General features: G+C 40.6%; 1 long non-coding RNA gene across 2 annotated transcripts; it reads left to right on the top strand.

The window, feature by feature from the left end:
* The first annotated feature begins 3,187 nt into the window (after positions 1-3,187).
* LOC138756650 (uncharacterized) lies at positions 3,188-9,772 on the top strand. Of its 2 annotated transcripts, none has more exons than XR_011353227.1 (3): positions 3,188-3,275; positions 6,962-7,054; positions 9,515-9,772. It is a non-coding gene; the product is annotated as an uncharacterized lncRNA (long non-coding RNA). The 2 variants fall into 2 exon arrangements; XR_011353226.1 differs by lacking the exon at positions 9,515-9,772 and adding an exon at positions 7,750-8,036.
* The last annotated feature ends 556 nt before the right edge of the window (positions 9,773-10,328 follow it).

Here is a 10,328-nt window from a genome sequence, read left to right as displayed (position 1 = left end):
ATAAATGTTAAATTCTGTGCACAGTATAAGAATTGCCTGACACCGGTGAACTTGGAGGAGTGAGAAGTGAGATTGGACTGTCAATCAAAGAACTTTTCTGAACATATACATGTGCTTAGAACTAGAAGGGGCTTAAGTTAGGTTAAATTAATAGTAATAAGTTAAAGTTTGATCCTGTTTTTATGTTTAAAGTAAATTAAAAATGACTTTTATTTAAGTAACCATTTGTCTTGGTGAATTTCTACTGCTTCTGGGTTTTGGGGTCCTCTGGGCCCATAACAGGGAGGCATAAAGGAACTGCCCAAGATCCAAAGCATCCCACCTCATCTGTGAAACATGGTGGTGGGGATGTTATAGCCTGGGCATGTTTGATGCCACAGGTACTGGTGCACTTACCTTCACTGATAATGGGAGTAGAACAATGAATTCTGTAGAGAAACATCTGCTCATATTCTAGCAAATGCCTCCAAATTCATTAGGCTGCGCTTCATCTTAGACAATTATCCCAAACACGCTACAAAAAGCAACAAAGGAGTCTTTCAAAGCTAAAAACTGGAAATTTCTGGAATGGCCATGTCAGTCACCTGATCTCAATCCAATTGAACAGGTCTTCCATAATCCTGAAAACTTGAGGGGACGAGCCCCTGAAACAAGAAAGAGCTACAGATGAGGCCTGACAGAGCAGCGCCAGAGAAGATTCTCAGCACCTGGTGATGTCTATGAATCACAGACTTCCAGCAAGGGATATGCAACAACAAACTAAACAGAACACATTTTGCCATATCCAAAATACTATGGTGCCCTGAAAAGAAGGGACTCTGTATAAAAAAATACTGTAATTTCTACATGGTCAAACCAAAATCTATACATATAACCTTGATTAAAATCTGGAATGTGGTAGCGGGCGCACAGTGCGGTATTGCGAACCGCCACCGTCAGTTCACAGACTTACCTGACACATCGCGGGCTAGCAGTGCTGGGCGCCAAAGTACAGCGAGTGGATCAGATGAAGTCCCTGACTAAAGGGGTGGGGCGCTGTGTACCCGGTACAATGTGCACTTTAATCACGTGAATTGTTTGATTACAAATTTAAAACTGTGGAGCACAGGGGAAAATAGAGGAAAAAAGTGTCTGTCCTAGGCGTTATGAAGGGCCCTGTATCTTTGTTTCTCAACAATAATATGGGGTTACAGAACAGCTGGAGATTACCTGCTTTCACTGGCCTCCCCCTGTACCCTTGGGCTCACCAGAGAGTAAAGGGGAGTTCTTCACGGTCTTGCAATGAGGGCCTGGATATACTGTACCTCTTAGCTTCATACATCCTTTACTTCAGCTGTGACCCATTTATTTGGAACAGGTTTATTGAACTTCAATAAAAAGATGCTAAATGAAGATATGTGGTTTGTTTTCCTTTAATTAATATTAATGTTTTAATTCATTCATATAAATTATGTATGGTTTAAAATTAAATATATGTTAATCATTAATTCTGACATCCTCCAAAAGGTGTGGATTGGGTCTAGCAAGCTCCTGCTAACAATCTGTTCTGATTGACAAGGCAGATTGACAGGTGAACAAATTGTGACAAAAGATTAACTCTGCCATCAGAGTGTGTTAGAAAATCAGATACATATTTCCTAGTATGTTCTTGCAGATTAAATTTCAGGGAAGGGTTCTCTAAATCTGTTCCCATTATGGACAAATTTGTCTGGAATTAAAGAGAAGATGCCAGAAAGTCAGTCATCAGCTGTGGAATCATCAAAAAATCATTATGAACCTTGTCCTCTTTGATGAATAATCTTTGACTGGAAACTTTGGGGTGAACAGTGTTCGTAGGTACGAACAGGTTTTCGTTGCTACAAGCAGTGTTCAGCTGTTGACACAAGGAACTCCAGCACATCCTGCACATGAGCTGTCAAACATGGATGCATGAGACTTTCTAACTGACAGTACTGCACCTTTGCCTCTGGGCACCACTAGGAGACCAGTGGTGGAGCTCAGTCTTCCTAGAATTCCGCACCTTTCTGCTCCAAAGTCACTGCTAAGATCCTATGCCAGTTAAGGCCTAGCATAGGACCTGAGAACCCATGGGTTTTGCCACTGATTCTGGGTATTAAGGGGAAGCCAAATCATTTTTAAAATTATTTTCCTTTATGTGTTTTAATTAACTTTAGCTAAAATATTTTAGTTTATAAATAATTTAGTTAAATTTTATTTTTAGTTGTCTCAGAAAGTCTGAGAGATTTAGTAACTATTAAATTTACTTTAACAACTTCAATTGAAGGCAAGCTGCCCTGTGAAGGACGGTCATCTGAGGCCTAGTCTCCGTCTCAATCTCTTGACAGAGCTGCAGGGTACAGAGACCAATGAGACCTTCTTTTCCGAAGAAGGTAAGTGCAGGGATTGGGAGGGCTGCAAGAAAACTAAAAATGATTCAGAAAAATAATTTGGTTTCCTTTCCTCCACAGTGGCTGATTGGTCTGCTGAGTATGTCTTCACTTTCTGTCTTCATTTAAGGTTGTGAGCACCCACTGTATTTTGCCTTTCTTTGATATGTTTATGATTCATTTTCATTGTTAACATTATTTATTTTAAATTTCATCTTGGTAACATACCTTACGGCCCATGAGCCTGTGTCACTCAATTACACCTAATTAACCTACAACCTCCATATGTTTTGAGGGTGGGAGGAAACCAGAGCACTCGGAGGTATCCCACGCAGACACTGGGAGAATGTACAAATTCCTTACAGATGTGTGAATCCCGGTCTCTGGTGGTGGAACAGCGTTGTGCTAACCGCTACATTAACTGCCGCAATTATGATATATTTGGTTTTAAAAATGGATTTGCTCAAATAAATGACTCCTGCTAAGAGCTTGATGTTCAGTTTAGCCTGTTTTCAGAAGTTTGTTAATCAGGAGGGTAAATTAGCCCGCGACCAAGGAGTAGTGGCCTATTAATTTCCCTTGTAAGGAGGAGAAATGTGAAGCAGATAGAAATTCATTACAAACATTATGCCTACTGATCACATTTTCTATGTAATGTTAACCCATGAGGTGCTTCGCCATACAGGAGTATTTATCAATCAACCATTTGGAAGATGAGAGAAATTCACACTGAGGTCAATGTGAGGTTACAGTATCTAATTAAAATAACAAGTAATGCCTTTGTTTTTCACCCAGTCACACCATCATAGAAAATGGAAAATAAGCTCAACTAAAAATTTCCCACTTCACTGGGGTTTTCATTTCAAGGAGATACTTTTACATTAAAAGGTACAAGTAACATTTTGCCATATATTAAATCTTATTTTAATGGGTTAAAAATTTATAGTTATTGAAAAGCATTTGAATCATTCCTTGTTCCAAAAGAAGCAGCTTAATTTCAAGACCCCTCTACCAAGTTGGCACAATTAATAAACTCACAATGGTAATTAATTTGATTGGAGGGCATGGTCAGTTGTGTGGGTGGAACTGGCCAATATTTATGGAATGAATCAGTCCAAATGTTAATGGAAACTCCTGTTTGTTTGACATATAAAATTCTTCAATCCCAGGGCTGATATGACTGATTCCAGCCAAATTGCAGAGGAAGGAAATCAAGAGAATTCTCAAGGTTTGCTGTACAAACAGGAGATTTGTATAGCCCAGTAATCTCTATTTTCAAGATCTTTGGATGTAAAATCGGATGCCAGTGCAACAATTCCACTAGAATGATTCCCTGCCTCTAATTTCATCTGAAGGGATGGAGATAAGTTGGTAAATGGTAATCACTCAAGTGCCATTGATTGGACAACTTCAGTTACAGTGATGGCCATTTTTCACCATATATTCCCCGGACTGTGTCCATGGGAAAATCACTGTACCATCCAGCTGGTGGTTGGGTATAAAAATAGTCCCTGAAAACGGGGACACAGGGTATGTGCACATGTTGGTAGTCCCTGAAAACAGGGACACAGGGTACAAAGAGTTAAGAAAGTTTTATTCAAATCTTTCACAAGAAATGACTCATAAACTCATTTATATCTACCAGATTTCCTAGTTTTCTGATGCAGTATTTGCAGCAGATTGAAATGTTGTCTCAAAACCACACAGAAGGAGTCCATCAGGTCCATGCCAGCTCCCAGCAGAGCCATTCTATCAATTTAATTCCCCCCTCTAATTCCCTGTACTTCTGCAGCGTATTATAGTTCACACATGTCCATCAGCTTGCCTTGGCCTTAAACTGCACCAAGGGATAATTTACTGTGGACAGTTAACCTCCTGGCTCATTTTTTTGGGATGAGGACACCCACGTGGTTTCGAAGAAAGCATACCAACTCTACTCCTGAGGAAAAAGATTCATCCACTATGTGACATTTCAAAGACATCCTCTTGCTCTTTGACAAAATCATTTTTCATACCCCTCAATTCAGTGCTAGGTTTGTTCGTTCTCTTCATTTTTCTGCTGATTTTTCTTCATTTCTCACAGTATGGGCAGGAGAAATATGCTTTTCCTACTTCCTCTCCTAGATGGCTATTCTTTCAGAAAAAGCCAGTGGTTATGGAGCAAAAAATGAGTCCACCATGTCGAACCTCTGATCTTCACCCATCCATTTCCCCACACGTACCCTCGCATTTACATGGAGAGAGCATTTTGAGAAAGAAGCTTCAACACTGTATAGAACTCTGACTATATTAAATAAATAATCCATAGGTTTATTAATCTAAATTCAGAAAAATACTGAAAAGAGAACTCTGATGTTGTAAGGATAATCGCAACTTGCCGTTGAATTCTAATAACTATTCCAGTGAGTGATACTGAAACCAAATATCAACAATATATTAAATGCTGTACAAAACTAAATAAAGCATCACGAAAAAATGATTGCAATCAAAAATTGCTGTAGTGATTGGAGTCAATTCCTGGAGTCGATGGCTTAAATCAATACCTAATGCTAATTTTAAAACTTTCTGAATCTTGCCTTTCCATGCATTTATATATAAAGAACTACTCATCTGAGCTTTATAACATAACAGAGAATAAAATTTAACCTTGCTTCAATAAGTTGTATTTAGGGGAAGTGCTCTTGATTTGTTTTATAATTTTTAATTTATATTTAGACACAGCACAGTAACAGGCCCTTTTGGCCCTCAAGTCTGTTCTGCCCAATTGCACCCAGGACCCAGTGCATTTTGAAGGTGAGAGGAAACTGGACCACCCAGAGGAAACTCACGCAGACAGGGGGAGAATGTTCAAATTCCTTACAGACAGCGCGGAATTCGAACCCTGGTCACTGGCGTGTAACAGTGCTGTGCTAACCGCACTAACCGTGCTGCTCAATCTGCATTTTCCTCTTTGCGTTTGTGCTACTTGGGCTGATGATTGAACCCAAATGATTTCCTAACTCTCATTTCACCATTCACACCTCAACCCACCCAACAAGATCTTGCCTGTCTGGCCATGATAGGACACAGCAAACAAGTTGGGAATCCATACTTCCTAACCTCAAAACACCCTTACTTCCAAGTTACCATCCAGCCCTGAGCACCTGATGAAGAAACTTGTAAAAGAAGCATCATCCCACAATGACAAAATGAAACAGCAAAGCATTGAAATGTCCAAGAGGGTTTTATTTATTTATTTAAGCATTGGATTGGATAGCAATAACAAAGATCTTTATTTGTCAGGAAGAGTTTAAACAAGGGACAAGTTAGGGACTAATGAATCTGATCTTTAATTCAAGAGTTGCTGAAAACATGTGGAATGGTTGTTCCAAAGTGTGCCTAAATTTGTTAAAAATTAACATTTAAAGGGCTACAGTTCCAGTGATGGGATTGGGTGGGAGAAGTTCCTGAGCTATATAAACACAGGCATGGTCTACTAGGCCAAAGTGGCCGGTCCTCGTTCAATTTTATAAATAATCTTCAGATGAATTGAAGGAGAATGCTGAGTGTAGAAGTCAGGAACAAAGCAGAAAATCTACATTTTGTTCCGTATTACATCAGAATATTTAGTATAAACCAACTATCATTTCATAATCTAATGCTTCTCTGAGACTTGTATTCTTCTCTGCAATGTTTTACTTCCAAAGTAAATTAAACCAGTCAATGTTGACTCAAGGACATAATGGCTAATTTCAACTATTTCTCCCTAAGTGGACACAAAATAGCATTGAAGCAATTGTTGCTCCCATTAAATGTCAGATGGAAGTCAACTTTAACGTAGAGTTGCTCTAAATAATATACAGGTCGAGTACCCCGTATCCAAAGTTGTGAAAACCAAAAAGATCCAAACACCAAACTCTTTAGAGTGCCAACGTGACATCACAAGTTGAAAAAAACAATCACGCCATGTCAGGCTCTGATGCTCTGTTGGTGCCAGTTTGATGCAATCAGAGAAGGTCTTCTTGACAATGGGATACAATGGTTGCAGATACAAAAGACTGAGAGGGATGAGAGGAAAAAAATATATGATTTGAATTATAATATTAGTGTAGTACCACAATGTCGATAGCACCATCAGGAGCAGGGGTCATCCGCAGCGAAGGAGTCGCCTCGGGCTCCCGGCAGGAGCAGGGACCTCATGTTCCTGGGTAGGAGTGGGGACCATAGTCAGGGTCTGCCAGCACTGGAGGAAACATATGAAAAAGTGATCGAGGAGAATTTCTAGTGTTTGGTGCTGCATTGATCTTTTGTAAGCACAGATCAATTTTTTTTTTGGTAAATTCTAAACATTATTTCATGTAAATTTTCCACTTGTAGAGTCATGCTGGTGCCCAAAAACCCGGTGGAGGTATTCTACTGATGCTACTGTGGTTCCATTGTTCCAAAACCCAAAAAACAAAAAATGTCTGGTCACTATCACTCCCCATTGCTCAATCCCATTAAGTATTAGAAAACCTATCTATTTATATTTCTTGGATATATTGAACAATGGGATTATTTGCTTATTGAAAAACTTATTAATATCTCTTTTTCAGAAAAAAGAGGGAGCAGGCCCAGTTAGCAGAGAAGTTACTGCAGCTCTGTTAAAGCACGGTGTCCGGGACCGGGGTTCGAATCCAATGCTGTCTGTAAGGAGTTTGTATGTTCCCCCTGTGTCTGTGTGTGATTTCCCCAGGGGCTCTGGTTTCCTCCCATCATTAGAAATGTACTGGGGTCCATAAGTTAATGGGTTGTACTTGGGCAGCACGGGCTCATGGGCCAAAATGACCTGGTACCGTGCTGGATGTCAAAATAAATAAATAAGTTAGGTGTTTCCTCCAGTTTTTGTGAACTTCATTGGAACATTGTGGGAGGTATTACGCTTGTTCTTTCAAGAATGACTTGGGTTTAACGCAACCAACTTTATTTTTCTTGACAATGGCCATGACTCTTTATGCTGAGAGTCTTGTAATCATCCATAGATAACCGATTCATCTGGGCTCCAGTGTTGATCTTAAATGGAATTACTGTCTCATTCACAGTCACTAGAACGATCCATTCCGTTTTGCCACCAGCAGTCTATAGTGATTCCACAAAGAATTTCTCCATTTCTTCATCCACTGTGTATACTCTTCTCTTGGTATCCCCTGCTTTGCAGCACTTTGCAAGATGATTCTTCTTCCCATTTGGATAGCAAGACTTTCCATCGGCAGGACACATCTCTGGAATACATCTACCTCTGCACTTGCTGCACTTGCTGTTTGCTTTGTTATTGCTTTGGGAAACTTCTAGTGCTCTGCTTATCTGTTTTCATCACATGCACTGTTGTGTCTATCCTGTGCAGCTCCTTAGCTTGTGCTCAAGTGGTCTCTGCTGCCCTACACATATTCACAGCCAGGCAGAGGCCTCAATCCGGGCAGAAGCGAGGGGGAGGCGGCGGCCCCGGCCTCGGTCGAGTGAGGCAGGCGGAGGCCCCGGTCTGGGCAGAAGCGAGGGGGAGGCGGTGGCCCCGGCCTCGGCAGAGCGAAGCAGACGGAGGCCCCGGTCCGGGCAGAAAGAAGGAGGCGGCGGCCCTGGTCCAGGCACAGGGAAAGCAGCGGCGGCCCCGGCCCCGGTACGGGCAGTATGGTCCGACCTAGGAGGGGAGGCAGGCCCCTCCAGCCCGGGTAAGAAACCTGCATAGGAGAAGGCCACTCCGATATAAAACCTACGACCCAAGGACCTTGCTGCCACGTCCCAGCTTGCTTGACCACGGCACACGAACCATGGGTGTAAAGGGTGGGGCCAGTACTGCGCACACTGCACTCCACCTAAAAGCTCCTTTGCGCAGGCCCGAGGACATGTCCACGTCCTCCCCCTCCACGAACCCAACACCCAACCCCAACCGACCAATTTTCCCCTGCAACCGCTGCAACCGTGTCTGCCTGTCCCGCATCGGACTTGTCAGCCACCAACGAGCCTGCAGCTGATGTGGACATTACCCCTCCATAAATCTTCGTCCGCAAAGAGAAAGAGAAGATACTTTTCACGCAACAGCCTTTCTCTAAATCCGTTATCTGGGATTCTGCAAACTATCTTTGATGAGTGAATTTTTCAAATCTCCAAATTCACAGGACTTACTCAGTGTGTGCAGTTCAGGTAAGTATTCGTCAAAGCTCCTACCTTGTTTCTGGTCACAGGAGAAAAACTTGAATCTCTCAAACGTGACATTTTTACTTAGAACAAAATACTCCTCAAATTTTGTCATCAATGTGTCCAATGTGAAAGCTGTCTCATAAATTTGAAAACTGTCACAGACGTCCAAGGCATCTTCATGCATCAAATGCAGAATCATAGACACTTTCCATTTTACATCAGTCTCTCCCATTCCACCAGGTCCTAAATAAATGTTGAAGCATTTACAATTATTGACTAGATTGCCAGTAAACCGCATCAGTGTGGGAGGACTTAACTTATCCATGTTGATGAACTATTGTCTTTTCTCACTCACTCAGACACTCTGACTCCATGTTTTGCTTGTTCTTTCGAGAAGAACAACTTTACATGGGTTTAACATTTAACCAACTTTATTTTCCTTCAACTGACTTCCAGTGACAACGCCTGCGACTCCCGTCATATCCCACTTCCGGTTTCCGCCCAACCGCATGCATTCCATGCTAAGAAATGGAGTTCTTATTTGCACACAAAATAACACAGGAGGTCAAGTGGGAATCAGAAAGCAAATCCATGACTCTATCATAAAGTCATACAGGTCCAATGTGTACCAACCCACCCTAAAACATAGCATAAACCTATTTCATCAGTACCTGAGTGGATCATATTTTAGCACATCAAAAATAGGTGCAGTCCAATTTCTAGGCAGAAGTCTTTTAACTTGAACTTCTTTCAAACAGATGCAATGAAACTGTATGAAAAATCCACGATCGATATTTTAGTACATCAATGTTTAAGATGTTTTACATTTCATGCCTTGAAGAGAGTTAACCAATAACTCGTGAAGTTTTAGTTTCAAAACTTTTGAGATAGAATTTATATCACTAACGTTTTACCACAAGACTTAGAAGACTCCATATATGGTATAAAAATTCTTCTTTTTTTTTCCCTTTCAGAAAGAGTCAGCAAATTCTTGACCTCCAAGTCTCCCAGTTGCCTTGATCCATCTTTTCAAAAGAAACGAAACACATTGCTGTGAAACACTGAACAACATGAGGGATTTTAACAGAACAATATAACATGTGGGCCTGCTACACACTCAAGAATTAGTATTTCTTGGGATTACATGGTTTATGAATCAATGACAGGAAACAAAGATTAATGAGCACCCCACTGTGCATTCCTTCCATCCTTTGAGTTCTACCAATAATATAAACCTGCTTCAACAACAGCAGGAATGATATGAAGTTTAAAATAAACTAAGGAGCAGGAAAGATGAACCAAAATCAGAAAGGTTTTTAAGATTTAGTGAAATGTAGATTGCTTCTTGTAAACTATACCCTTATACACTGAATCTCAGTTACAATTGTACCTGTTAAATATTTCGTTGTACAACAAGCACAGCCCTGAAAGACTGTGTGATATGACTTCAAAATGGTAATCCCCATACAAAGCACAAACAATTCCTGAGCAAAAGGAAAGAGCTATTTGAACATTATTAGTTATATTAACTCAAGAAACAAACAAGGTATTGAAAAATTGTGCATTTTTCTGCATAATATTAAACTATTAGTAATTACATTCAAATTGAAGCTAAAATTGCAAAAACAATCAAAAACAATTTACTCCTACACAACGGTGTCAGTTATTTTCAAGGCATTTATTTTAAATCATGGGACAAAAATGTTTTCAACATATTACGATAAGTTGCAACACATGCTGTATATTTAACCAGTCCCGAGGCATCCTCGTTTATATACTCGAGGTTGG

This window comes from Narcine bancroftii, chromosome 3, assembly GCF_036971445.1.
Source record: "Narcine bancroftii isolate sNarBan1 chromosome 3, sNarBan1.hap1, whole genome shotgun sequence".
Lineage (NCBI taxonomy): Eukaryota > Metazoa > Chordata > Chondrichthyes > Torpediniformes > Narcinidae > Narcine > Narcine bancroftii.
The sequence above is the reverse complement of the archived record's forward strand: the minus strand, read 5'-3'. Positions and strand labels throughout refer to the sequence as shown.